The sequence below is a fragment of the Bos taurus genome, chromosome 23 (genome assembly GCF_002263795.3).
Source record: "Bos taurus isolate L1 Dominette 01449 registration number 42190680 breed Hereford chromosome 23, ARS-UCD2.0, whole genome shotgun sequence".
In the NCBI taxonomy this organism is placed as follows: domain Eukaryota; kingdom Metazoa; phylum Chordata; class Mammalia; order Artiodactyla; family Bovidae; genus Bos; species Bos taurus.
This window is the reverse complement of record NC_037350.1, coordinates 31,277,425-31,303,207: the sequence shown is the minus strand read 5'-3', so window position 1 is coordinate 31,303,207 and position 25,783 is coordinate 31,277,425. Positions and strand designations below refer to the sequence as shown.

Here is a 25,783-nt window from a genome sequence, read left to right as displayed (position 1 = left end):
GGTTTTAAATAACTGCATCTGCAACAGGGGCCTGAAAGTCAGCATCTCTACAATCTCAGACGCTACACTCCTGTTCCATGGACGATACTTCATGAAGCAAGGCCAGAGACTTACTGGTCTAGTTCAGTGGGTGTGTTTTCAAGTTCTGCACTTTCATATGTTGCAGCTGTCTTCCTGAATCACTAGGTAATCCAGCATTGTTTTTACTCATTTATCCTTAGTGAATGAAATGAAATCAAAAGAAATAAAAGAAGAGGAAAGACATTCTAATATAAATTACGGTAGTGTGAATCAAGTTGTGTTGTAACTGTTTCCTCTTTTCGATGTGAAATGGACTCTTGACGATACTGGAAATTTTGGAAGGAGAAGAACTGAGGTTATATCTAAAAGAGGATAAAGAATAGTCAATGACAAAATACACAAAATTATATTCTTTTTTTTTTTTTTTAAGGTGCGGGCAAACTGACTTTTTAAAGCATTCTTTGTTTATGAACTTCAACTGTTTAAAAAGTACATTTTGATCCGAAAAGCCTTTGTGCGTTCAGGAGTCACATACCTCAAAGGGCCCTTTGAGTTGCTTGCATAATTTTTCAGGACATCTGGTAGGGTCAGGATTGGGTACATGGTGGGGCTACTCCTTACTGGCTTAAAAATAAACTTCTAATCAAATTATGGGAAACTAAATCCCAAACTTGCTGATTGGGAAATATTGTCTCTCGACTCTGTTTCCTGCAACGTTGTGACCAATCCTAGTTTTAGTTTTGCTGAGAGCAGGAGCTCTCAGCGCTGCTATTTGTGAAAGATGCCGATGCAGAGCTGATGCAAAGAAATCAGGAATTTCTCACATGGGATTTAATGAAAGACTACAATTTCGCTGCTGAGCACCTTCCTGGTCCTCGAGGGAAGTACTGAGAAGAGGGAAAATACAATGAGGAAGGTCAGGTGAAATGAAGAGAAAAACAAAGGAGAGGCAAGGTGGGCATCTGTTGAACAGATTCAGATCGCTCAAAGCACAGTCGTTCCAGGGCAGTGTGAGTGACGCTGGATAATAAGTTGACTGATGCCTCCCACCTCGACTTATTCCGGCGCAAAATCCAGTCCCATGAATTCCCAAACACTGCTCCTTTTGGCACTCCTTTCTCAGAGTCAAGAGGGCACAGGCCATCCCAACCCCGCTCGGCAGTCTCCTCCAAGGCGAGTTTGGCCCTCTCGGAAGTTCGGTGGTCTTCAGGACTCTGTGCGTTGTGTTCTGGCTCCGACGATGAGGAAGAGAGGTGGAAATCAAAGGCACAGGACAGTATCGGGTTGTTGCTCGTAATCAAATGCCCTTGGAACCTGAGGACACCCTGCCTGATGTTTGGGAAGGTGTTTGGACTCTGCTCCCTCCTAGCTCAGGCGGTAAAGAATCTGCCTGCAATGCGGGAGACCCGGCTTTGATCTCTGGGTCGGGAACATCCCCACTCCAGTGGGTTGTTTCCAGATGTCCAGCCTGGAGAATCCCATGGACAGAGGAGCCTGGCAGACTACAGTCCATGGGGTGGCAAGAGTCGGACACGACTTAGCGACTAAACCACCCCCACCACTGAGTTAGGTTTGGTGGGGAGCCTGGTAGGCTGCCGTCTATGGGGTCGCACAGAGTCGGACACGACTGAAGCGACTTAGCAGCAGCAGTAGCAGTATGAGCCATAGAATTTCGATATTATTCTTTTAGCAAAAGTTTTTGAAACGATGGAAAGCAAGGCACCGCGAGTGAACACATTCTGCAAGAGAAATATTCAAAATTACTAGATTGGGGGCGTGACCGGGGGCGGGGGGAGTGGGGAGCAACCAAGGAACCGAGTATGCCGTTTTATGGGACTTGTAATACCTCATACGGGCGTGACGTTTCCGTGGTGTAGCGGTTAGCACATTCGCCTTACACGCGAAAGGTCCCCGGTTCGAAACCGGGCGGAAACAGCCCAAGCCGCCGGCTTTTGCTGTCTTATAGACAAGTGCAAAGATTTCCTTGGGATTTTGCTGCCCTCTCCAAGGTTCCCGATTCCAACGTATCCTCAGAGCACCCGTGCTCTCACCTACGGCCTTTTAAAATACATACTGTAGTTTAACATTTCTTGACGTTCCTCTGACTCCAGCAGCTTTACAATGTGTCAACTATAATGTTCTCTCCTAGAGCAATTTTGAGGAAAAAGGGGTCGGATTTTGTGAGGTACGGGGGTAGCTTAGTGCTTATTATGTCCTGGACGCTTAGTGCGCCTTCTGTCCTGTCTAACATATAGTCGCTCATCTCAAATGCATGGAAGTATTTCGCTACATTTTCTTCACCAAACTTTATTGTTTTCGCTTTCACTGTTAGCCTGTGGGCAAATGATTTGAAATGCAAGCAGCTGGCCCGAAGCAACTGAGGTAGGCCTACAGCAGTACAAGTGAATCAACGAAAGAATGCAATCAGTCAAACAAGAAGCTAAAACCAACAGACGGAAAAAAGGGGAGGTTTCCAGATGTCTCCCATCTCTGGCAATATTTTTCCCCCCCGTACCAGAAATATTTTCAAAAACCTTCGACATAAAATCTGTGTGCGCAGAAGGTGGAAAGGAATGGCGGAGGGGATGGAAGCAATGAATCAGAAGTTTCCTGTCCCCAGAAACTACACGGAGATCTTGTGTCGGGTGGAGACCGTTGCTTAATCTCACTGTCCTTTCCTTTTTCTCCTAATTCCCCGGGTCCACGTGCAGATCCCCACCAGTACCCTCAGAGAATTATTCCGTAGTCCGCCTGGATCCGAATCTCTGCTCAAATGTTTCCACCACGCGGTCGACGCCGACTCGCCCCTTTGCCGGGAGCTTGGGTCATCTGCACGCGGATGACAGCACGCGGAAGGCAGCACGCGGTCATCTGCAGCCGGACCCAATTACCCACCCACCTAGGTTTGCCTGGGCGGACTGGTCACATTCTGCCACGGGTTGTCCTTCAGTCGCACAGACCCGTCGCTTCCCCGGGTTCAAAAGACAGTTCCATTTAGGCACAGAACAGTCCCAGGTTGAGATCGGAATGGAGTGGAGGTGCGTTTGTCTGCGTGTGTGTTTCGAGACAAGGCTGTGGGACAGACACACACGGAACGGGGCCTGGGGACCCTCGCAGGCAGGGTATCTAGGCCAGCAGCGGCTCTTCTCGGACGGTTCGGGGACTCGGCATCCAGATCAACACGAAGCTCGCGACGGGCAGGCGGAGAAGGTCCGCGTCGCCCCCGGGAAACCAGAACTATTCCCGGAGTCAGGACCATGAACAGCGCGCTTTGGATTTGCCGGGCCGAGTGAGGGATTTCTCACAAGTGAGAAAGGACAGGGGGAAATGTTTTAATGGTACATTGAGTCGGTGGCGCGTGTATTTTAGGGACAGACTTTTTTTTTTTTTTAATTTAAAAAACACATAAAATACCGCACATGGTATTTCCGTTGTTGCTGCTGTTCAGTCGCTAAGTCGCGTCCCACTCTACGGGACCCCACGGATTGCAGCACGCCAGGTTTCCCTGCCCTTCACTATCTCCCAGAGTTTGCTCAAATTCATGTCCGCTGTGTCGATGATGCCATCCAATCAGATCATCCTCTGTCCCCTTTCTCCTCCTGCCCTCAATTTTTCCCAACGTCAGGGTCTTTTCCAGTGAGTCAGCTCTTCACATCAGGTGGCCAAAACATTCGAGCTTCGGCTTCAGCATCGGTCCTTCCAATGAATATTCAAGGTTGATTTCCTTTATGATTGACTGGTTTGATCTCCTTGCAGTCCAAGGGACCCTCAAGAGGCTTCTCCAGCACAGTTCCACGCTCAGCCCTCTTTATGGTCCAACTCTCTCATCCCTAAAAGACTGCTGGAAATACCATAGCTTTGACCAGAGAGAGGGATCTTCATTGGCAAAATGCTGTCTCTGCCTTTTAATCCGCTTTCTAGGTATCTCATAGCTTTTCTTCCAAGGAGCAAGTGTCTTTTAATTTTGTGGCTGCAGTCATCATCCACAGTGATTTTGGAGCCCAAGAAAATAAAATCTGTATTTCTACTAGATGGTTTTGAAAGAAATGGTCACATGTTGAGGTATGGGAAAGTCATGCTGGCTTACATATGTTCGTGCCTAATGAAAGGCAAAAAAAAAAAAAAAAAAGTCTGTTTTAAAGGTAAAGCTTAAATGCCTTTCTCCCTGAGAGGTGAGCACTAGTAGTATTTCCCAGGTGCCTGGGCCAGACTAATCTGATGTGAACTGGCTGATCTGCCTTTTTTTTTTTTTTTTTTTGAAACCTTTAAGGAATGTGCCATTTCACTTTTGATGTTTTTTTGTTCTGACAAGGAATCAGTTCAGTTCACTTGCTCAGTCGAGTCCAACTTTTTGCCACCCCATGAACCGCAGCACACCAGGCTTCCCTGTCCATCACCAACTCCTGGAGCTTGCCCAAAATCATGTCCATCAAGTCGGTGATGCCATCCAACCACCTCATCCTCTGTCATCCCCTTCGCCTCCTGCCTTCAATCTTACCCAGCATCAGGTTCTTTCCCAATGAGTCAGTTCTTCACATCAGGTGGCCAAAATATTGGAGCTTCAGCTTCAGCATCAGTCTTTCCAATGGATGTTCAGGACTGATTTCCTTTAGGATAGACTGGTTGGAACTTCCTGCAGTCCAAGGGACTCTCAAGAAGCTTCTCCAACATCACAGTGCTAAAGCATCAGTTGTTTGGTGCCCAGCTTTCTTTATAGTCCACCTCTCACATCCATACATGACTACTGGAAAAACCATAGCTTTGACTAGACGGGCCTTTGTCAGCAAAGTAATGTCTCTGCTTTTAAATATGCTGTCTACGCTGGTCATAGCTTTTCTTCCAAGGAGCAGGCATCTTTTAATTCCATGGCTGCAGTCAGCAACCCATCTGCAGTGATTTTGGAGACCCCCAAAACAGTGAGAGTGAGCCCCCTCTCACTGTTTCCATTGTTTCCCATCTATTTGCCATGAAGTGATGGGACCGGATGCCATGATCTTCGTTTTCTGAATGTTGAGGTTTAAGCCATCTTTTTCACTCTCCTCTTTCACTTTCATCAAGAGGCTCTTTAGTTCTTTGCTTTCTGCCATAAGGGTGGTGTCATCTGCATATTTGAGGTTATTGATGTTTCCCCCGGCAATCTTGATTCCAGCTTGTGCTTCATCCAGCCCAGCACTTCGCATGATGTACTCTGCGTAGACCTTAAATAAGCAGGGTGACAATATACAGCCTCGACGTACTCTTTTCCCGATTTGGAACCACTCTGCTGTTCCATGTCCGGTTCTAACTGTTGCTTCTTGACCTGCATACAGTTTCTCAGGAGGCAGGTCAAGTGGTCTGGTATTCCCATCTCTTGAAGAATTCCCCACAGTTTCTTGTGATCCACACAGTCCAAGGCTTTGGCGTAGTCAATAAAGCAGAAGTAGATGTTTTTCTAGAATTCTCCTGCTTTTTCAATGATCCACCAGATGTTGACAATTTGATCTCTGGTTCCTCTGCCTTTTCTAAATCCAGCTTCAACATCTGGAAGTTCACAGCTCACGTCCTGTTGAAGCCTGGCTTGGAGAATTTTGAGCATTACATTGCTAGCGTGTGAGATGAGTGCAATTGTGTGGTAGTTTGAATATTCTTTGGCACTGCCTTTCTTTGGGACTGGAATGAAAACTGACCTTTTCCAGTCCTGGGGCCTCTGCTGAGATTTCCACATTTGCTGTCCGATTGGGTGCAGCACTTTCACAGCATCACCTTTTAGGATTTGAAATAGCTCAACTGGAATTCCATTACCTCCACTAGCTTTGTTCATAGTGGTGCTTCCTAAGCCCCACTTGACTTCCCATTCCAGGATGTCTGGTTCTAGGTGAATGATCACACCATCGTGGTTATCTGGCTCATGAAGATATTTTTTTGTATAGTTCTTCTGTGTATTCTTGCCACCTCTTCTTAATATCTTCTGCTTCTGTTAGGTCCATACCATTTCTGTCCTTTATTGTGCCCATCTTTGCATGAAATGTTCCCTTGGTATCTCTAACTTTCTAGTCTTTCCCATGCTATTGTTTTCCTCTATTTCTTTGCATTGACCACTGAGGAAGGCTTTCTTATCTCTCCTAGCTATTCTTTGGAGCTCTGCATTCAAATGGGTATATCTTTCTTTTTCTCCTTTGCCTTTCACTTCTCTTCTTTTCTCAGCTATTTGTAAGGCCTCCTCAGACAACCATTCTGCCTTTTTGCATTTCTTTTTCTTGGGGATGGTCTCGATCACTGCCTCCTGTCCAATGTCACCAACCTCTGTCCACAGTTCTTCAGGCACTCTGTCTGTCATATTCTAATCCCTTGAATCTATTTGTCACTTCTGTTGTATAATCATAAGGGATTTGATTTAGGTCATACCTGAATGGCCTAGTGCTTTTCCCTGCTTTCTTCAATTTAAGTCTGAAAATTGCAATAAGGAGTTCATGATCTGAGCCACAGTCAGCTCCCGATCTTGTTTTTGCTGACTGTATAGAGCTTCTCCATCTTTGGCTGCAAAGACTATCAGATCAGATCAGATCAGTCGCTCAGTCGTGTCCGACTCTTTGCGACCCCATGAATGGCAGCACGCCAGCACTCCCTGTCCATCACCAACTCCCAGAGTTCACTCAGACTCACGTCCATCGAGTCAGCGATGCCATCCAGCCATCTCATCCTCTGTCATCCCCTTCTCCTCCTGCCCCCAATCCCTCCCAGCATCAGAGTCCTTTCCAATGAGTCAATTCTTCACATGAGGTGGCCAAAGTACTGGAGTTTCAGCTTTAGCATCATTCCTTCCAAAGAAATCCCAGGGCTGATCTCCTTCAGAATGGACTGGTTGGATCTCCTTGCAGTCCAAGGGACTCTCAAGAGTCTTCTCCAACACCACAGTTCAAAAGCATCAATTCTTCGGCGCTCAGCCTTCTTCACAGTCCAACTCTCACATCCATACATGACCACAGGAAAAACCATAGCCTTGACTAGACGCACCTTTGCTGGCAAAGTAATGTCTCTGCTTTTGAATATGCTATCTAGGTTGGTCATAACTTTCCTTCCAAGGAGTAAGCGTCTTTTAATTTCATGGCTGCAGTCACCATCTGTAGTGATTTTGGAGCCCAGAAAAATAAAGTCTGACACTGTTTCCACTGTTTCCCCATCTATTTCCCATGAAGTGGTGGGACCGGATGCCATGATCTTCGTTTTCTGAATGTTGAGCTTTAAGCCAACTTTTTCACTCTCCACTTTCACTTTCATCAAGAGGCTTTTGAGTTCCTCTTCACTTTCTGCCATAAGGGTGGTGTCATCTGCATATCTGAGGTTCTTGATATTTCTCCCGGCAATCTTGATTCCAGCTTGTGTTTCTTCCAGTCCGGCGTTTCTCATGATGTACTCTGCATAGAAGTTAAATAAGCAGGGTGACAATATACAGCCTTGACGTACTCCTTTTCCTATTTGGAACCAGTCTGTTGTTTCATGTCCAGTTCTAACTGTTGCTTCCTGACCTGCATACAAATTTCTCAAGAGGCAGATCAGGTGGTCTGGTATTCCCATCTCTTTCAGAATTGTCCACAGTTTATTGTGATCCACACAGTCAAAGGCTTTGGCATGGTCAATAAAGCAGAAGTATATGTTTTTCTGGAACTCTCTTGTTTTTTCCATGATCCAGCAGATGTTGGCAATTTGATCTCTGGTTCCTCTGCCTTTTCTAAAACCAGCTTGAACATCAGGAAGTTCACGGTTCACATATTGCTGAAGCCTGGCTTGGAGAATTTTGAGCATTATTTTACCAGCGTGTGAGATGAGTGCAATTGTGTGGTAGTTTGAGCATTCTTTGGCATTGCCTTTCTTTGGGATTGGAATGAAAACTGACCTTTTCCAGTCCTGTGGCCACTGCTGAGTTTTCCAAATTTGCTGGCATATTGAGTGCAGCACTTTCACAGCATCATCTTTCAGGATTTGGAATAGCTCAACTGGAATTCCATCACCTCCACTAGCTTTGTTCGTAGTGATGTTTTGTAAGGCCCACTTGACTTCACATTCCAGGATGTCTGGCTCTAGGTCAGTGATCACACCATCGTGATTACCTGGGTCGTGAAGATCTTTTTTGTACAGTTCTTCTGTGCATTCTTGCCATCTCTTCTTAATATCCTCTGCTTCTGTTAGGTCCATACCATTTCTGTCCTTTATCGAGCTCATCTTTGCATGAAATGTTCCTTTGGTATCTCTGATTTTCTTGAAGAGATCCCTAGTCTTTCCCATTCTGTTGTTTTCCTCTATTTCTTTGTGTTGATCGCTGAAGAAGGCTTTCTTATCTCTTCTTGCTATTCTTTGGAACTCAGCATTCAGATGTTTATATCTTTCCTTTTCTCCTTTGCTTCTCACTTCTCTTCTTTTCACAGCTATTTGTAAGGCCTCCCCAGGCAGCCATTTTGCTTTTTTGCATTTCTTTTCTATGGGAATGGTCTTGATCCCTGTCTCCTGTACAATGTCATGAACCTCATTCCATAGTTCATCAGGCACTCTATCTATCAGATCTAGGCCCTTAAATCTATTTCTCACTTCCACTCTATAATCATAAGGGATTTGATTTAGGTCATACCTGAATGGTCTAGTGTTTTTCCCTACTTTCTTCAATTTCAGTCTGAATTTGGCAATAAGGAGTTCGTGGTCTGAGCCACAGTCAGCTCCTGGTCTTGTTTTTGCTGACTGTATAGAGCTTCTCCATCTTTGGCTGCAAAGAATATAATCAATCTGCTTTCGGTGTTGACCATCTGGTGATGTCCATGTATAGAGTCTTCTCTTGTGTTGTTGGAAGAGGGTGTTTGTTCTGACCAGTGCATTTTCTTGGCAAAACTCTATTAGTCTTTGCCCTGCTTCATTCCGTATTCCAAGGCCAAATTTGCCTGTTACCCCAGGTGTTTCTTGACTTCCTGCTTTTGCATTCCAGTCCCCTATAATGCAAAGGACATCTTTTTTTGGGTGTTAGTTCTAAAAGGTCTTGTAGGTCTTCATAGAACCGTTCAACTTCAGCTTCTTCAGCGTTTCTGGTTGGGGCATAGTCTTGGCTTACTGTGATATTGAATGGTTTGCCTTGGAAACGAACAGAGATCATTCTGTCGTTTTTGAGATTGCATGCAAGTACTGCATTTCGGACTCTCTTGTTGACCATGATGGCCACTCCATTTCTTCTGAGGGATTCCTGCCCGCAGTAGTAGATATAATGGTCATCTGAGTTAAATTCACCCATTCCAGTCCATTTCAGTTTGCTGATTCCTAGAATGTCGACATCAACCTATATAAATATATATAATCAATCTATGTAAATAGACACGGTATAAAACTGCTGAAAACCGTGTTTCTCCGGAGCCGTTCATCAGAATAAGTGAGAGACACTCACACGGGGCTATCGTCCTTAGTTTGGCTTGATTCACGCTTTTTCTTCTGTTCCGGGTATAGACTGCTTGTTGATTATTTCCCTTGACACCTGAGTACAGACTGCAAAACGGGGGCTCCCGCGTTCAGGGAAGTGATACCTCGATGTCTGCACTCCCATTGCCTCTGCGCTGGTGGAGCTCAGCACCCGGGGGTGGCAGATCCCTGAAATTCTAACTGAGGGAGTCGGGCGGATTGGCCGGGCTGTCCACCGGGACCACCGCTGTTGCCCGCTGCGGTCTAAAGGGGGCTGCGTGGTTTGAGTGCCTGGGAGTTTTCTCCAATATTTGGGGGAATTTTAGCTGACTTTTACTCAGATTAGATCAGACTAGATCTCAGATTCTGTGAACTTTGAGAGGACAAATGGATGAAAGGCAGGAAGCGGTGTTTCTGAAAGGGTCGCCTGCCACCTGAACATCTGAGACCTATTTTATGACATGACCCTTAAGCTTATGGCCTCAAATCCTCTCCATGGCCTCTCCTATGTCTCCAGCTTCATTTCACACTTCACTGCCCCCTTCTCTCCCCACCACCCTGTCCTCTCATTTCCCAGAGACTTGTGAATATATTATTTGTTCCCCCTCTGTTCCTAGTTACGATCTCCTCAACCTCGAAACTTCCCCTCCATCATCACTCCTTCAGATAAAACTTCCCCAAAGCTTTCTGCATAAATCTTCACATTTCTGTTAGCTTCTGTACACCTGGTCTTTTATTGCAAAGGCCAGTTAGGCAACAGATGGCAATGCTGGGGTGAGAAAGCGTTGCATTCTGGATTCCAAGTTTGTGCCATCAAGAACATTACTATGCCCTGTCTCTCTCAACATCCAACATCCTTCTCTCAAGGCAGTTGTATATTTTGACGTGTTCCTTATGCCCAACTTGAAAACAAAAAGAAACATATAACCACGCTGTCTAAAGAGAGCATGTCTGCCTGTTTAAATTTTGTGTGGTATTAAATCATTTCCTGAATTCCAGCAGTCTCTGCCTAATGTGGTTTCTGCACCTTTGAGTATACCTTTCCTGCCTTCTTGCCTCTTTTTGCCTTTACCATTGACTTCTGCATGCTTTTATCCGACGCATGATTTATCATAGAATTTGGCCATGATTCTCCCTCTTAGGGAGTATTAACTACTCTTAACAGTAAGAGGAGTAGAATGTGATTCTTAGGGCCAAATGCACTTCCAAACCAAATAAGTGTACTTTATTTTTAAAACACTTAATTAAAGAGAATACAGGGCAGTCAGTAACCATCCGCAGACGCATCATCAGGGCCCCAAAGAAGTATAGAATAGATGAGGGAGGTGGAAGCACGCCAGATTAACAGGTAGCAGAAATTAACCAAGAGCACTCCCAGCAGAAAACTTGCTCTCAAGGAGTGACTTCTTTCTATCATGTACGGAAAGTCCTAAGGGTTAAATTTGCTTGTAATCCAAAATGTAGACATGGAAAGCAACGTTGTAGTACGTACACTAACCCCAAATGAAGAGAATCGGTGGGAGTCATCAGTTTCGGGGTTATTTCTATCTTCATAGCAGAACCAGCGACTTCGGAGGCCTCATTGAAATAGACATGCTTAAGCCCTCTCGTCGCAGGGGGCCAGTGGCGCAATGGATAACGCGTCTGACTACGGATCAGAAGATTCTAGGTTCGACTCCTGGCTGGCTCGAAACCTTTTGCACAACTGATCTTCCTGCACTTGAACCACACCCCAACTCTCCAAGCTTTGGCGGCTCACAAGCGCTACGAAAAGCTCCCTCAGCCTTGCTTCTTGTTACCCCGTGGGGCCATCCTACGTCTTGTGGGAGTCCGAAGGACCCTTCAAGTGATTGCGATCACTGGAACATCCACAATCAAGCATTTTCTGGTTTCGATCTCCCACAGCAAATACGGAGGGGGAAAGGACCACATAGGGACACCTGTACTGAGTTTCACATCAAACAGGCTTTAAGAAAAAAGAAGAGGAGGACGAGGAACAAGAAAGAGATGGAACGTAGGAAGGAAGAAGGCTCGGCAAGTGTCTTCGCCACTTATTCCCACTGGGTTACCCTTCACCACGCCCTCCCCTCTTCCTAATAGAAAGAAGAGTGGCTTTGACTGAGGAAACGTTAAATCCAAGAAAGCCCAGGGTGTTGGGCACCGGATATCGGAGCTGGCCCTGCACCCCGACTTCCAGAAGAGCGCCGGTAGGACAGTTTCAAGAGGGAGGAGTAACACGCTATTTTTTTTTTTTTTTTTAAGCAACCCAAGTTACATTACATACAACTCCAGGGTTCAAACAGGTAACACCTTGAGTGATAAGGAGCAAAAGTCCCCTTGGCCCGTACGGGGATCGAACCCGCGACCTTGGCGTTATTAGCACCACGCTCTAACCAACTGAGCTAACCGGCCATGACAAGTCTTGCTCTACAACTTAAGACCTCTGTTTGCCGCGGTTACACTTCTTTTTCGTGGTCCTCGGAGAGCTGTTCCACGCGTAACCCAACAAACATCTGCTGTGACCTCTGCACACAAAGCCAAACTCGGACAGCAGCCCTTTGGACCAAAGGCCGCCAAGCGAGGGAGCAGGAGACGAGCCTCACGTCCACTCCCTCTTGGTCTTTCAGTTAGCGGTGTTTTGTTGTTGTCTGTCTGTCTGTCTGTCTTCTCTGTCTGTTTGTTTGTTTGTTTCAAGCGGAAGACCAAAGAATCTGGGATTGATCACCGACTTTTGACATGTCAGGATTCAGGATGTTTCCGGTTTACCGTTCGCTGCCCTCGTAGTCCACGGCTCGGAGATTCGTTAGCTCAGCTTGCCCCGGAGAAACAAACTGACTTTGGATGTTACTGATGATATCTACAACAGCAGTGTTAGTGCCTTGAGGATGTTACCGACCACAGCAATTCTAGTCTGACTCTGGTTGATTTGTGCTCAACTGGCACAGAACTGAGGTCAGGGGGGACAAGTAAGGACTGCCTGGCAGATCAGTGGGCATTTGCCCCTCTCCGCCCCTCGGTTTCTATCAGCCAAACACTGCCCGTCACAGAATGGGCAGCTGCTAGAGTTCAAGGGCACCGAATCGCGCTTACTTTTCAACCAGGATCATTGAATCGTCTTCAGTCATTGCAATCTTTTTCTGGCACTCAAGAGATGGTGATCACAGAACTTCCTAAGGTCACACAAACCCACATAAGACAAAATCGAGCAGTTCTCCGACATCTACTGTACCCGGACGCTGCCTAAAACGTCTGCTCTGCCTTTGGCAAGGAATTCTTCGCTTAGAGGTAGTATTTGCTTAGTGTGACTCATTGACTGTAGCATTGTTGGTCGTGATAGGAGGGCGCACTAACGTCGACCATTTCCTGAAAGAGAAAACCGATTCGGTGTGGCCAGCTTGGGCTAGCCGGGAATCTCCTTTCCCGCTTGGACACCATCAGCCGGGGAGGGAAAACATGATCAAGGAGCCGAGAAAGCAAGTTTCCGTAGTGTAGTGGTTATCACGTTCGCCTCACACGCGAAAGGTCCCCGGTTCGAAACCGGGCGGGAACAGCCTCGCTCTTCGGAGTTTGCGTTTTGAACCGTTCTCCGGAACCTCTCAGGAACCTTCCGAGAAACTCGGTAGTTGAGGAGGCTTCCGAACTCCCACCGAGTCTCACCGGTAAACCTGGGGGAACTACCGACGATCCGACCCATCGGAATAGTCTTCAGGCACCGTATTCCATCTCGTACGGCAGAGCCTGCACTCAGCCCAGCTTAAGGCGCTTTCTGCGAGCCTTTTACACAAACAGCAAATTCTTCCATGGATTCCCCGGGCCGTAGACCGCAGCTTCCTCCGAAAACCTTCGGTTTCCTCGTTCACGTCAAGGAATACGACCGAAAACCAATTGTGCCTTCTTTTCCTTTGGTTTTCTTCTCCGAGAAAGCGTCTCGTTCTTTTGACTGAGGATGGAAGGCAACGACAATGACGAAACTCTCTTAAGAGAAGCAACAGTAAGGGTCAGTTGGAACTTGACATTTTGGAGGGGGAGGCGGGGGCCGTAAGAGGAAAGGAAGAAGAGAAGAGGACTCACGCAGTCAGGGGCCGGTTAGCTCAGTTGGTTAGAGCGTGGTGCTAATAACGCCAAGGTCGCGGGTTCGATCCCCGTACGGGCCACTGTTCTCTTTGGTCACCTCCTCCAGGAGGCTGCCAACTGTTTTCCGAGAAAACTTGCCTCTTAACCTACACAGCCCTGAGAATAGTGCCTAGAGTCCCCTTGCGGTTGTGCCTGTCCCGTCGGGACGCCAGGCTCGTCAGTCCTCCACCCTCTCCTGGAGGATGCTGTCTAGCCACATCGTCCTCTGCCGACGCCTTCTCCTTTTGCCTTCCGTCTTTCCCAGGATCAGGGTCTTTTCCAGTGAGCTGGCTCTTCGCATCGGGTGGCCAAAGTGTTGGAGCTCCAGCTTCAGCGACCGTCCTTCCAATGAATACTCGGGGTGGGTTTCCTTTAGGATTGACTGCTTTGATCTCCTTGCAGTCCAAGGGACTCTCAAGAGTCTTCTCCAGCACCACACTTCGAAAGCATGAATTCTTTCGCGCTCAGCCTTCTTTATGGTCCAGCTCTCACATCCGTACATGACTACTGGAAAAACCATAGCTTTGACTCTACGGACCTTTGTCGGCAAAGTTACGTCTCCGCTTTTTAAGTTACGTCTCCGCCGTCTAGGTTGGTCATAGCTCTTCTTCCAAGGAGCAAGCGTCTTTTAATCTCGTGGCTGCAGTCACCGTCCGCATTGATTTTGGCGTTTTCCCCTTCTGTTTGCCATGAAGTGATGGGACCGGATGCCATGATCTTAGTTTTCTGAATGTTGAGGTTTAAGCCAGCGTTTTCACTCTCCTCTTTCACCTTCATCAAGAGGCTCTTCAGTTCCTCTTCGCCTTCTGCCATCAGAGTGGTATCATCTGCGTATCTGAGGTTGTTGATAGTTCTCCTGGCAATCTTGATTCCAGCTCGTGATTCATCCAGCCCGGCCTTTCACATGATGTACCCTGCATAGAAATTTAATAAGCAGGGTGCCAATATACATACAGCTTTGTCCTATGCCTTTCCCAATTTTGAACCAGTCCGTTGTTCCACGTCCAGTTCTAACTGTTGCTTCTTGACCCATATACGGGTTTCCCAGGAGACAGGTAAGGAGACAGTTAGAGTCCTCTAACTGTGTTCCAAACCCGCCACCCTCACATACCTTTTATCCACTCGTTACCCAGTTCAGCTCTCCACTTACCACAAGCCCAACATTTTTCCAGGCAGGCAGGGTTCTCTTTCCTCCGGGACCAATAGATGAGGACAGAGAGCTGGGCAGGGTCAGAGGGGGGCCTAACACGAAAAATTTGGTGGGAGGTGGGGGCAGGGGCAGTGGAAAAGTTTCCTGGCAACCTTTTGTCAAAAGCGTATTCGATTTTAAATTGTCTTTCCAAAGTAGTTGCTCAATCAACGCCCTTTCTCAAATCCTCAAGAGATACAAAGTAAGGAGGCATTCTTAAAAGGTCGTTCTTTCCATGTCTCTGAAGACCCTTTAAGGTGAACTGACAGCCAAGATTGCCTTGTGAGGAGAGACGGCGCAAGGTGGTGGACTGATTCGGGATGCTTCCTCTCCCTACGTGTCTGCAGCACTTTGACCACTTTGAACAAGAAACACAAGACCACAAGACTGACTTTTTTTTTTTTTTTTTAGGCCAGGAATCAAATCTGGACTCTTGTCATCAGTTGACAGCCGTGCATCTCCCACGATTGCTTCTGATTTCAAGGACAATTCAGTATCACGGTCCCTTCTCTGATCACTGTGGGGATTCTTTCCCCAGCCTTGTATAGTTTCCCTACCTGTGTGCGCTGACCAGTGTTAAGGTCCATGTGGAGAGCTTCCGGGAGTTTCCTCTTCTCCCGGCTCTGTCCTTTCCGGTGCTCTGTCCTGCCGTCTCCAGCTGTCTTGGTCTCCTGGACTTTATCCGCCCCAACATTTCAACTCAGAGAATTCACCAGCCTCTGCCTGCACTGGGCCTTGGAAACTCTCTCAAGGCAGTAAAAACTCGGGTGCAATCCTAGATCTCACGTCAGTTCCCAGCAAAATCGCTCATTCATTTCTTTTCTGTCAGAGATTACCATCCTTCTTTGCCTGATGTTTGGTGTCTGGAAAAGTGTTTCTGATCTGTTTTGGTTCTTTCAGGCAGGAGGGTGCGTCTGATCCTTGCAATTTTGTCTCGGCTGGAAACAGGCCTTTCCACTCTTTGGAGGAGGAAGAGGGGGAAGCTGAGGCCTCTTCGGTTTGTGGGTTTCTGCTCTGGGGTTGCAGGCTGCGGGGGAGCAGACAGGGGCAGGTTGGTTAGTGCAGCGGCCTGTCCTAGGGGCAGTTGGCATCGCCTTTCCGGGAAACATGGGGCCTCCTGCTGCTTGTGGCAAGCAGTGTGTGCAGATATTGGGCTCGGGCTCCAGGTTCCAGCTGGGTCAACCTATCTGGAGGGTTCAGGCTACAGGCCCCAGCGCCGGTCACATGGTCTTCTCCGGTGTACCAGTGTGAGTGTGTCAGTGTGTGTGTGTGCCAGGGCTGGTGGTGGGAGAGGAGGGCTCTGGTGGGAGAGCAGGGCCTGAGTCCAGGAGTGCCGAGGGGCTGACGTCACCAAAACGGGCATTCGGATCTCTGGCGGGCCGGCAGGCTGAAGGTGGGCGCTTTCTGATGAGGGGGCGGGAGCCTTGGAAGATGGGCGATCCGCACACTCTTTCCTCATCGCCGCCTGGCTGTCACCCGCGGGACATCGGAACACCTACCTGCTGCACCAGTGCCTTCCCCCTGGGTCAATTCCAGTCGTCCTCCTTGGTGGCCGGGTGATGATTGCCACTTGGCAGAGCCTCAGAGGCTGGGACTGGATGAACCAGTGGGACTCGCCCAGCACCTGAGTCCACCGGAGCCACGCCTCTCAGTCCCTTGATGCCTCTAGTCCCCTTTCTCTCTCTCTCTCTCTCTCTCTCGTTCTCCTTTCCTTTAGGTTATTACATCTCCGTGGGACCCTTTCCCCAACACTTTATTAAAGAATATTTTAAAATGTAAAGAGCTTACGTGTAAATTGAGCTGGATGAACTTAACCGAGGTATACTACTCCCACGTGACCACCGCCCAGCTCGAGGTTCAGGACATGCCAATTAGTCCAGAAAATCGCCTTATGCCCCCTCGCCAGTCAATATTGCCTCCTGCAAGCTCATCGCTGTCTGATTTCTAGCGCCAGGTAATGTGCCTGCTCTTGAATTTCGTAGAAACGGAGTCATATAGCATATCCTCTGGTAAGACTCTTTTTCTTTTTCTTGCCTAGGGGCAATAGTTCTGAAAGTGATTTGAGTCTTTACACGTACAATAAGTCGTAGAAGTTTGATCTTATCGCTGGGAGTTTTATTCTTTCGATTTTATAAACAAACCAAAATTTATCTGTACAAGGAAATGGGACGTTGCTCATGATACTCATAGTAGGGAAAAAGCAGCCTAGTCAGGCCACCTGTCAGCAGAGTGGCGCAGCGGGAGCGTGCTGGGCCCATAACCCAGAGGTCGATGGATCGAAACCATCCTCTGCTAGGCTTTCTTTTCGTGACACCCATCCAGTTCCTCGCTCGAGCATCACGGGCACAACACAGTTCGTCAGCTTACAGATGCACCGTCTCCTTTCACCACTCCTAGAACCGTTGCCACCGCCTTCCTAATCTTTACAAACCAGCAAGCGTTTTCCTTTCCCGTCCTTTCTCTTTTCTTTTTTTTCCTTTCGTCCTGGGCGAGGGCCCTGGGGCCGGGGCGGGGGGCGGGGGTGAGGGTGTAATAGCAAAATCGGCCCTCCTCACTCATTTCCAAAGAGAGGCAAACCTCTGGCCCTTCTTACTTCGGAATAGTTGACAAGTTTACTGTCCATTTCCGATGGATCAGCACTACTTCTTCCAGGGAATAACATACACACTTGACTCCAGTTAGGGTTTTATATCTTCTTTACACTCGAAAGAAAAAACTTTTCTTGTTTGTTTGTGTTTCTTGATTTCTGCCTAGGGACTGGTCCGCGAGTCTCCTACTGTCTGTCCCTTGTCTTTTCACGACTATACGTATGCTGTGCGACGAGGTGGCCGAGTGGTTAAGGCGATGGACTGCTAATCCATTGTGCTCTGCACGCGTGGGTTCGAATCCCATCCTCGTCGTCTGGTTGCGTTTATGGCCTTCTGCTGTGGCTCAGCTGGTGAAGAAACCACCACTCGCAATGCGGGAGCCTTGGATTCCATCCCTGTGTGGGGCAGATGTCCACTCCGGATATCTACGCCTCTCTTTTCACTCCTATAGGTCAAGTTAACGGGAATTTTGAAAAAATCCTTCTCGAAGGCAATACACCTTGCTGTTACTTATGAAGAACCCAATCGCATCCAGTTTGTGGGAAAAACAGAAGGAAAAGAGTTAATTTCAAAAACGCAGGAGAATCAGATTACAGAAAATAGAGAAAACGTCACCGTGACTGCGATGCAATGTGAGTACTGAAGAAGAATGAGAATTAAAGCTGGAGTCACAGCAGGTTAAAAGACTATCAAAGTGTGAAAGGTTCCCCAAGGAAGGAGTAAAGAATCAGTTCTTTGTGTAAATTCTCTGAAAAAGACTGCAGTTTGAAGAATGGTACTGGGCACAAACATGGAACTATAAAGGCTTTCCAACCAGTAATGTATTTTAAAAGTTTCCAGACGCTGCAGTTTCCTGCGAGACGAGGTGGCCGAGTGGTTAAGGCGATGGACTGCTAATCCATTGTGCTCTGCACGCGTGGGTTCGAATCCCATCCTCGTCGTCTGGTTGTGTTTATGGCCTTCTGCTGTGGCTCAGCTGGTGAAGAAACCACCACCCGCAATGCAGGAGACTTGGATTCCATCCCAGTGTGGGGCAGCTGTCCACTCCAGTATTTTGGCGCTTAGAATTCCATGGACTACAGTCCACCTGGTCACAAAGAGTGGGACTCGACTAAGTGACTTTCACTTCTACATGGTTACTAAATTTAGATCAAGTTAGCTGGAATGTTTTGTAAATCCACCTTGAATGCAATGCATGTTGCTATTACTTATAAAGACACCATTCGCATGCACTTTATGGGAAGAATGAGCAAAGGAATTAAGTTTGAAAGGCAGGAGAAAATGAAATGAATATGGTATAATAAATAGGTTTCTGCATCACAATTCAACTGGCAAATTCAAGAAGGAAAACACAGAAATCTTAGGAAAGTTTTCCCTTTTTTGTACAGTACTGTTTAATGAGTCCTTACACTGTGACAAGAAAATAAAAATTCCTTGAAACAGCAAGCACCATAAATAATGAGAAAATTTCAAAAAAATCAAATAGAAAAATAAAAATCTTCTGAAGTTGGGGCTGGGAGGATGGTGGAGGGTATGGGAGGATTGGGAGGGTGAGGTGAGGTGTGGAGGGACCTGCTCTCCTTTACTTATTGCTTTGAAGATGTTCTTATTTGGAAGCCCACTAAACTAACATACTTCAACTTATTTTGCCTGGTTACCCTATGCACTCATCTCACACGCTGGTAAAGTAATGCTCAAAATTCTCCAAGCCAGGCTTCAGCAATATGTGAACTGTGAACTTCCTGATGTTCAAGCTGGTTTTAGAAAAGGCAGAGGAACCAGAGATCAAATTGCCAACATCTGCTGGATCATGGAAAAAGCAAGAGAGTTCCAGAAAAACATCTATTTCTGCTTTATTGACTATGCCAAAGCCTTTGACTGTGTGGATCACAATAAACTGTGGACAATTCTGAAAGAGATGGGAATACCAGACCACCTGATCTGCCTCTTGAGAAATCTGTATGCAGGTCAGGAAGCAACAGTTAGAACTGGACATGAAACAACAGACTGGTTCCAAATAGGAAAAGGAGTTCGTCAAGGCTGTATATTGTCACCCTGCTTATTTAACTTATATGCAGAGTACATCATGAGAAACGCTGGACTGGAAGAAACACAAGCTGGAATCAAGATTGCCGGGAGAAATATCAAGAACCTCAGATATGCAGATGACACCACCCTTATGGCAGAAAGTGAAGAGGAACTCAAAAGCCTCTTGATGAAAGTGAAAGTGGAGAGTGAAAAAGTTGGCCTAAAGCTCAACATTCAGAAAACGAAGATCATGGCATCCGGTCCCACCACTTCATGGGAAATAGATGGGGAAACAGTGGAAACAGTGTCAGACTTTATTTTTTTAGGCTCCAAAATCACTGCAGATGGTAACTGCAACCATGAAATTAAAAGATACTTGCTCCTTGGAAGAAAAGTTATGACCAACCTAGACAGCATATTAAAAAGCAAAGACATTACTTTGCCAACAAATGTCCATCTAGTCAAAGCTATGGTTTTTCCTGTGGTCATGTATGGATGTGAGAGTTGGACTATAAAGAAAGCTGTGTGCCAAAGAATTGATGCTTTTGAACTGTGGTGTTAGAGAAGACTCTTGAGAGTCCCTTGGATTGCAAGGGGGTCCAACCAGTCCATCTAAAGGAAACCAGTCCTGAATATTCATTTGAAGGACTTATGCTGAAGCTGAAACTCCAATACTTTGGCCACTTGATGTGAATAACTGACTCCTTGGAAAAGACCCTGATGCTGGGAAAGATTGAAGGCAGGAGGAGAAGGGGACAACAGAGGATGAGGTGGTTAGATGGCATCACTGACTCAATGGACTTCACTGACTCGGTGAGTTGGTGATGGACAGGGAGGACTGGCATGCTGCAGTCCATGGGATCGCAAACAGTCAGACACGACTGAACTGTACTGAACTGACCCTCTAAATTGTTCGGAGGAGGGAATACCTGGGTTCAGACCAAAACTTTGGATCCATTGACTCTGCAATTTGTGCCACAACATGATAGATATAAGCCGTATATCATACCCTAAGAATAGACAGCAATAGCACTCAGTCAGGCATGGCAGAGCACTAAACTAAGATCTAGAATGAGTGGAGAACGAAAAGATGTGAAACGAGGGTAGAGGTTGAGCACTAGAGTGTCACCAATGAGGAATGAGATTATAGAAAACAGAGAAAATCGCCACAGTGTGAATACGGGAGTAACCAGGATGGAAATGAAACTGCAAGAACAAAGAAAGTGAGAGGTAGAATGAGGACAAGCAGAAAATTATATACAGTTCTTTTGTCAAGATACAGAGCAAAATTTACTTTTCCGGTACACTAGAAAGTCCGACGAGGATGGGATTCGAACCCACGCGTGCAGAGCACAATGGATTAGCAGTCCATCGCCTTAACCACTCGGCCACCTCGTCTCGCAGGAAACTGCAGCGTCTGGAAACTTTTAAAATACATTACTGGTTGGAAAGCCTTTATAGTTCCATGTTTGTGCCCAGTACCATTCTTCAAACTGCAGTCTTTTTCAGAGAATTTACACAAAGAACTGATTCTTTACTCCTTCCTTGGGGAACCTTTCACACTTTGATAGTCTTTTAACCTGCTGTGACTCCAGCTTTAATTCTCATTCTTCTTCAGTACTCACATTGCATCGCAGTCACGGTGACGTTTTCTCTATTTTCTGTAATCTGATTCTCCTGCGTTTTTGAAATTAACTCTTTTCCTTCTGTTTTTCCCACAAACTGGATGCGATTGGGTTCTTCATAAGTAACAGCAAGGTGTATTGCCTTCGAGAAGGATTTTTTCAAAATTCCCGTTAACTTGACCTATAGGAGTGAAAAGAGAGGCGTAGATATCCGGAGTGGACATCTGCCCCACACAGGGATGGAATCCAAGGCTCCCGCATTGCGAGTGGTGGTTTCTTCACCAGCTGAGCCACAGCAGAAGGCCATAAACGCAACCAGACGACGAGGATGGGATTCGAACCCACGCGTGCAGAGCACAATGGATTAGCAGTCCATCGCCTTAACCACTCGGCCACCTCGTCGCACAGCATACGTATAGTCGTGAAAAGACAAGGGACAGACAGTAGGAGACTCGCGGACCAGTCCCTAGGCAGAAATCAAGAAACACAAACAAACAAGAAAAGTTTTTTCTTTCGAGTGTAAAGAAGATATAAAACCCTAACTGGAGTCAAGTGTGTATGTTATTCCCTGGAAGAAGTAGTGCTGATCCATCGGAAATGGACAGTAAACTTGTCAACTATTCCGAAGTAAGAAGGGCCAGAGGTTTGCCTCTCTTTGGAAATGAGTGAGGAGGGCCGATTTTGCTATTACACCCTCACCCCCGCCCCCCGCCCCGGCCCCAGGGCCCTCGCCCAGGACGAAAGGAAAAAAAAGAAAAGAGAAAGGACGGGAAAGGAAAACGCTTGCTGGTTTGTAAAGATTAGGAAGGCGGTGGCAACGGTTCTAGGAGTGGTGAAAGGAGACGGTGCATCTGTAAGCTGACGAACTGTGTTGTGCCCGTGATGCTCGAGCGAGGAACTGGATGGGTGTCACGAAAAGAAAGCCTAGCAGAGGATGGTTTCGATCCATCGACCTCTGGGTTATGGGCCCAGCACGCTCCCGCTGCGCCACTCTGCTGACAGGTGGCCTGACTAGGCTGCTTTTTCCCTACTATGAGTATCATGAGCAACGTCCCATTTCCTTGTACAGATAAATTTTGGTTTGTTTATAAAATCGAAAGAATAAAACTCCCAGCGATAAGATCAAACTTCTACGACTTATTGTACGTGTAAAGACTCAAATCACTTTCAGAACTATTGCCCCTAGGCAAGAAAAAGAAAAAGAGTCTTACCAGAGGATATGCTATATGACTCCGTTTCTACGAAATTCAAGAGCAGGCACATTACCTGGCGCTAGAAATCAGACAGCGATGAGCTTGCAGGAGGCAATATTGACTGGCGAGGGGGCATAAGGCGATTTTCTGGACTAATTGGCATGTCCTGAACCTCGAGCTGGGCGGTGGTCACGTGGGAGTAGTATACCTCGGTTAAGTTCATCCAGCTCAATTTACACGTAAGCTCTTTACATTTTAAAATATTCTTTAATAAAGTGTTGGGGAAAGGGTCCCACGGAGATGTAATAACCTAAAGGAAAGGAGAACGAGAGAGAGAGAGAGAGAGAGAGAAAGGGGACTAGAGGCATCAAGGGACTGAGAGGCGTGGCTCCGGTGGACTCAGGTGCTGGGCGAGTCCCACTGGTTCATCCAGTCCCAGCCTCTGAGGCTCTGCCAAGTGGCAATCATCACCCGGCCACCAAGGAGGACGACTGGAATTGACCCAGGGGGAAGGCACTGGTGCAGCAGGTAGGTGTTCCGATGTCCCGCGGGTGACAGCCAGGCGGCGATGAGGAAAGAGTGTGCGGATCGCCCATCTTCCAAGGCTCCCGCCCCCTCATCAGAAAGCGCCCACCTTCAGCCTGCCGGCCCGCCAGAGATCCGAATGCCCGTTTTGGTGACGTCAGCCCCTCGGCACTCCTGGACTCAGGCCCTGCTCTCCCACCAGAGCCCTCCTCTCCCACCACCAGCCCTGGCACACACACACACTGACACACTCACACTGGTACACCGGAGAAGACCATGTGACCGGCGCTGGGGCCTGTAGCCTGAACCCTCCAGATAGGTTGACCCAGCTGGAACCTGGAGCCCGAGCCCAATATCTGCACACACTGCTTGCCACAAGCAGCAGGAGGCCCCATGTTTCCCGGAAAGGCGATGCCAACTGCCCCTAGGACAGGCCGCTGCACTAACCAACCTGCCCCTGTCTGCTCCCCCGCAGCCTGCAACCCCAGAGCAGAAACCCACAAACCGAAGAGGCCTCAGCTTCCCCCTCTTCCTCCTCCAAAGAGTGGAAAGGCCTGTTTCCAGCCGAGACAAAATTGCAAGGATCAGACGCACCCTCCTGCCTGAAAGAACCAAAACAGATCAGAAACACTTTTCCAGACACCAAACATCAGGCAAAGAAGGATGGTAATCTCTGACAGAAAAGAAATGAATGAGCGATTTTGCTGGGAACTGACGTGAGATCTAGGATTGCACCCGAGTTTTTACTGCCTTGAGAGAGTTTCCAAGGCCCAGTGCAGGCAGAGGCTGGTGAATTCTCTGAGTTGAAATGTTGGGGCGGATAAAGTCCAGGAGACCAAGACAGCTGGAGACGGCAGGACAGAGCACCGGAAAGGACAGAGCCGGGAGAAGAGGAAACTCCCGGAAGCTCTCCACATGGACCTTAACACTGGTCAGCGCACACAGGTAGGGAAACTATACAAGGCTGGGGAAAGAATCCCCACAGTGATCAGAGAAGGGACCGTGATACTGAATTGTCCTTGAAATCAGAAGCAATCGTGGGAGATGCACGGCTGTCAACTGATGACAAGAGTCCAGATTTGATTCCTGGCCTAAAAAAAAAAAAAAAAGTCAGTCTTGTGGTCTTGTGTTTCTTGTTCAAAGTGGTCAAAGTGCTGCAGACACGTAGGGAGAGGAAGCATCCCGAATCAGTCCACCACCTTGCGCCGTCTCTCCTCACAAGGCAATCTTGGCTGTCAGTTCACCTTAAAGGGTCTTCAGAGACATGGAAAGAACGACCTTTTAAGAATGCCTCCTTACTTTGTATCTCTTGAGGATTTGAGAAAGGGCGTTGATTGAGCAACTACTTTGGAAAGACAATTTAAAATCGAATACGCTTTTGACAAAAGGTTGCCAGGAAACTTTTCCACTGCCCCTGCCCCCACCTCCCACCAAATTTTCGTGTTAGGCCCCCCTCTGACCCTGCCCAGCTCTCTGTCCTCATCTATTGGTCCCGGAGGAAAGAGAACCCTGCCTGCCTGGAAAAATGTTGGGCTTGTGGTAAGTGGAGAGCTGAACTGGGTAACGAGTGGATAAAAGGTATGTGAGGGTGGCGGGTTTGGAACACAGTTAGAGGACTCTAACTGTCTCCTTACCTGTCTCCTGGGAAACCCGTATATGGGTCAAGAAGCAACAGTTAGAACTGGACGTGGAACAACGGACTGGTTCAAAATTGGGAAAGGCATAGGACAAAGCTGTATGTATATTGGCACCCTGCTTATTAAATTTCTATGCAGGGTACATCATGTGAAAGGCCGGGCTGGATGAATCACGAGCTGGAATCAAGATTGCCAGGAGAACTATCAACAACCTCAGATACGCAGATGATACCACTCTGATGGCAGAAGGCGAAGAGGAACTGAAAGAGCCTCTTGATGAAGGTGAAAGAGGAGAGTGAAAACGCTGGCTTAAACCTCAACATTCAGAAAACTAAGATCATGGCATCCGGTCCCATCACTTCATGGCAAACAGAAGGGGAAAACGCCAAAAATCAATGCGGACGGTGACTGCAGCCACGAGATTAAAAGACGCTTGCTCCTTGGAAGAAGAGCTATGACCAACCTAGACGGCGGAGACGTAACTTAAAAAGCGGAGACGTAACTTTGCCGACAAAGGTCCGTAGAGTCAAAGCTATGGTTTTTCCAGTAGTCATGTACGGATGTGAGAGCTGGACCATAAAGAAGGCTGAGCGCGAAAGAATTCATGCTTTCGAAGTGTGGTGCTGGAGAAGACTCTTGAGAGTCCCTTGGACTGCAAGGAGATCAAAGCAGTCAATCCTAAAGGAAACCCACCCCGAGTATTCATTGGAAGGACGGTCGCTGAAGCTGGAGCTCCAACACTTTGGCCACCCGATGCGAAGAGCCAGCTCACTGGAAAAGACCCTGATCCTGGGAAAGACGGAAGGCAAAAGGAGAAGGCGTCGGCAGAGGACGATGTGGCTAGACAGCATCCTCCAGGAGAGGGTGGAGGACTGACGAAGCCTGGCGTCCCGACGGGACAGGCACAACCGCAAGGGACTCTAGGCACTATTCTCAGGGCTGTGTAGGTTAAGAGGCAAGTTTTCTCGGAAAACAGTTGGCAGCCTCCTGGAGGAGGTGACCAAAGAGAACAGTGGCCCGTACGGGGATCGAACCCGCGACCTTGGCGTTATTAGCACCACGCTCTAACCAACTGAGCTAACCGGCCCCCTGACTGCGTGAGTCCTCTTCTCTTCTTCTTTCCTCTTACGGCCCCCGCCTCCCCCTCCAAAATGTCAAGTTCCAACTGACCCTTACTGTGCTTCTCTTAAGAGAGTTTCGTCATTGTCGTTGCCTTCCATCCTCAGTCAAAAGAACGAGACGCTTTCTCGGAGAAGAAAACCAAAGGAAAAGAAGGCACAATTGGTTTTCGGTCGTATTCCTTGACGTGAACGAGGAAACCGAAGGTTTTCGGAGGAAGCTGCGGTCTACGGCCCGGGGAATCCATGGAAGAATTTGCTGTTTGTGTAAAAGGCTCGCAGAAAGCGCCTTAAGCTGGGCTGAGTGCAGGCTCTGCCGTACGAGATGGAATACG

General features: G+C 47.5%; 12 non-coding genes across 12 annotated transcripts; 7 read left to right on the top strand and 5 right to left on the bottom strand.

Moving 5' to 3' along the window:
* Nucleotides 1–1,883: 1,883 nt before the first annotated feature.
* TRNAV-UAC (transfer RNA valine (anticodon UAC)) lies at nt 1,884–1,956 on the top strand. Its single transcript has one exon. It is a non-coding gene; the product is annotated as a tRNA-Val (tRNA).
* Nucleotides 1,957–11,049: 9,093 nt separating this feature from the next.
* Nucleotides 11,050–11,122, top strand: TRNAR-ACG (transfer RNA arginine (anticodon ACG)). Its single transcript has one exon. It is a non-coding gene; the product is annotated as a tRNA-Arg (tRNA).
* Nucleotides 11,123–11,770: 648 nt separating this feature from the next.
* Nucleotides 11,771–11,844, bottom strand: TRNAI-AAU (transfer RNA isoleucine (anticodon AAU)). The gene has a single exon. It is a non-coding gene; the product is annotated as a tRNA-Ile (tRNA).
* Nucleotides 11,845–12,909: 1,065 nt separating this feature from the next.
* On the top strand, nt 12,910–12,982 carry TRNAV-CAC (transfer RNA valine (anticodon CAC)). Its single transcript has one exon. It is a non-coding gene; the product is annotated as a tRNA-Val (tRNA).
* Nucleotides 12,983–13,512: 530 nt separating this feature from the next.
* TRNAI-AAU (transfer RNA isoleucine (anticodon AAU)) lies at nt 13,513–13,586 on the top strand. The gene has a single exon. It is a non-coding gene; the product is annotated as a tRNA-Ile (tRNA).
* Nucleotides 13,587–16,957: 3,371 nt separating this feature from the next.
* TRNAM-CAU (transfer RNA methionine (anticodon CAU)) lies at nt 16,958–17,029 on the top strand. Its single transcript has one exon. It is a non-coding gene; the product is annotated as a tRNA-Met (tRNA).
* A 523-nt stretch (nt 17,030–17,552) lies between these two features.
* On the top strand, nt 17,553–17,634 carry TRNAS-GCU (transfer RNA serine (anticodon GCU)). The gene has a single exon. It is a non-coding gene; the product is annotated as a tRNA-Ser (tRNA).
* Nucleotides 17,635–18,181: 547 nt separating this feature from the next.
* Nucleotides 18,182–18,263, top strand: TRNAS-GCU (transfer RNA serine (anticodon GCU)). The gene has a single exon. It is a non-coding gene; the product is annotated as a tRNA-Ser (tRNA).
* A 2,403-nt stretch (nt 18,264–20,666) lies between these two features.
* Nucleotides 20,667–20,748, bottom strand: TRNAS-GCU (transfer RNA serine (anticodon GCU)). The gene has a single exon. It is a non-coding gene; the product is annotated as a tRNA-Ser (tRNA).
* Nucleotides 20,749–21,295: 547 nt separating this feature from the next.
* Nucleotides 21,296–21,377, bottom strand: TRNAS-GCU (transfer RNA serine (anticodon GCU)). Its single transcript has one exon. It is a non-coding gene; the product is annotated as a tRNA-Ser (tRNA).
* Nucleotides 21,378–21,900: 523 nt separating this feature from the next.
* TRNAM-CAU (transfer RNA methionine (anticodon CAU)) lies at nt 21,901–21,972 on the bottom strand. Its single transcript has one exon. It is a non-coding gene; the product is annotated as a tRNA-Met (tRNA).
* A 3,371-nt stretch (nt 21,973–25,343) lies between these two features.
* TRNAI-AAU (transfer RNA isoleucine (anticodon AAU)) lies at nt 25,344–25,417 on the bottom strand. Its single transcript has one exon. It is a non-coding gene; the product is annotated as a tRNA-Ile (tRNA).
* Between the last annotated feature and the right edge of the window lie 366 nt (nt 25,418–25,783).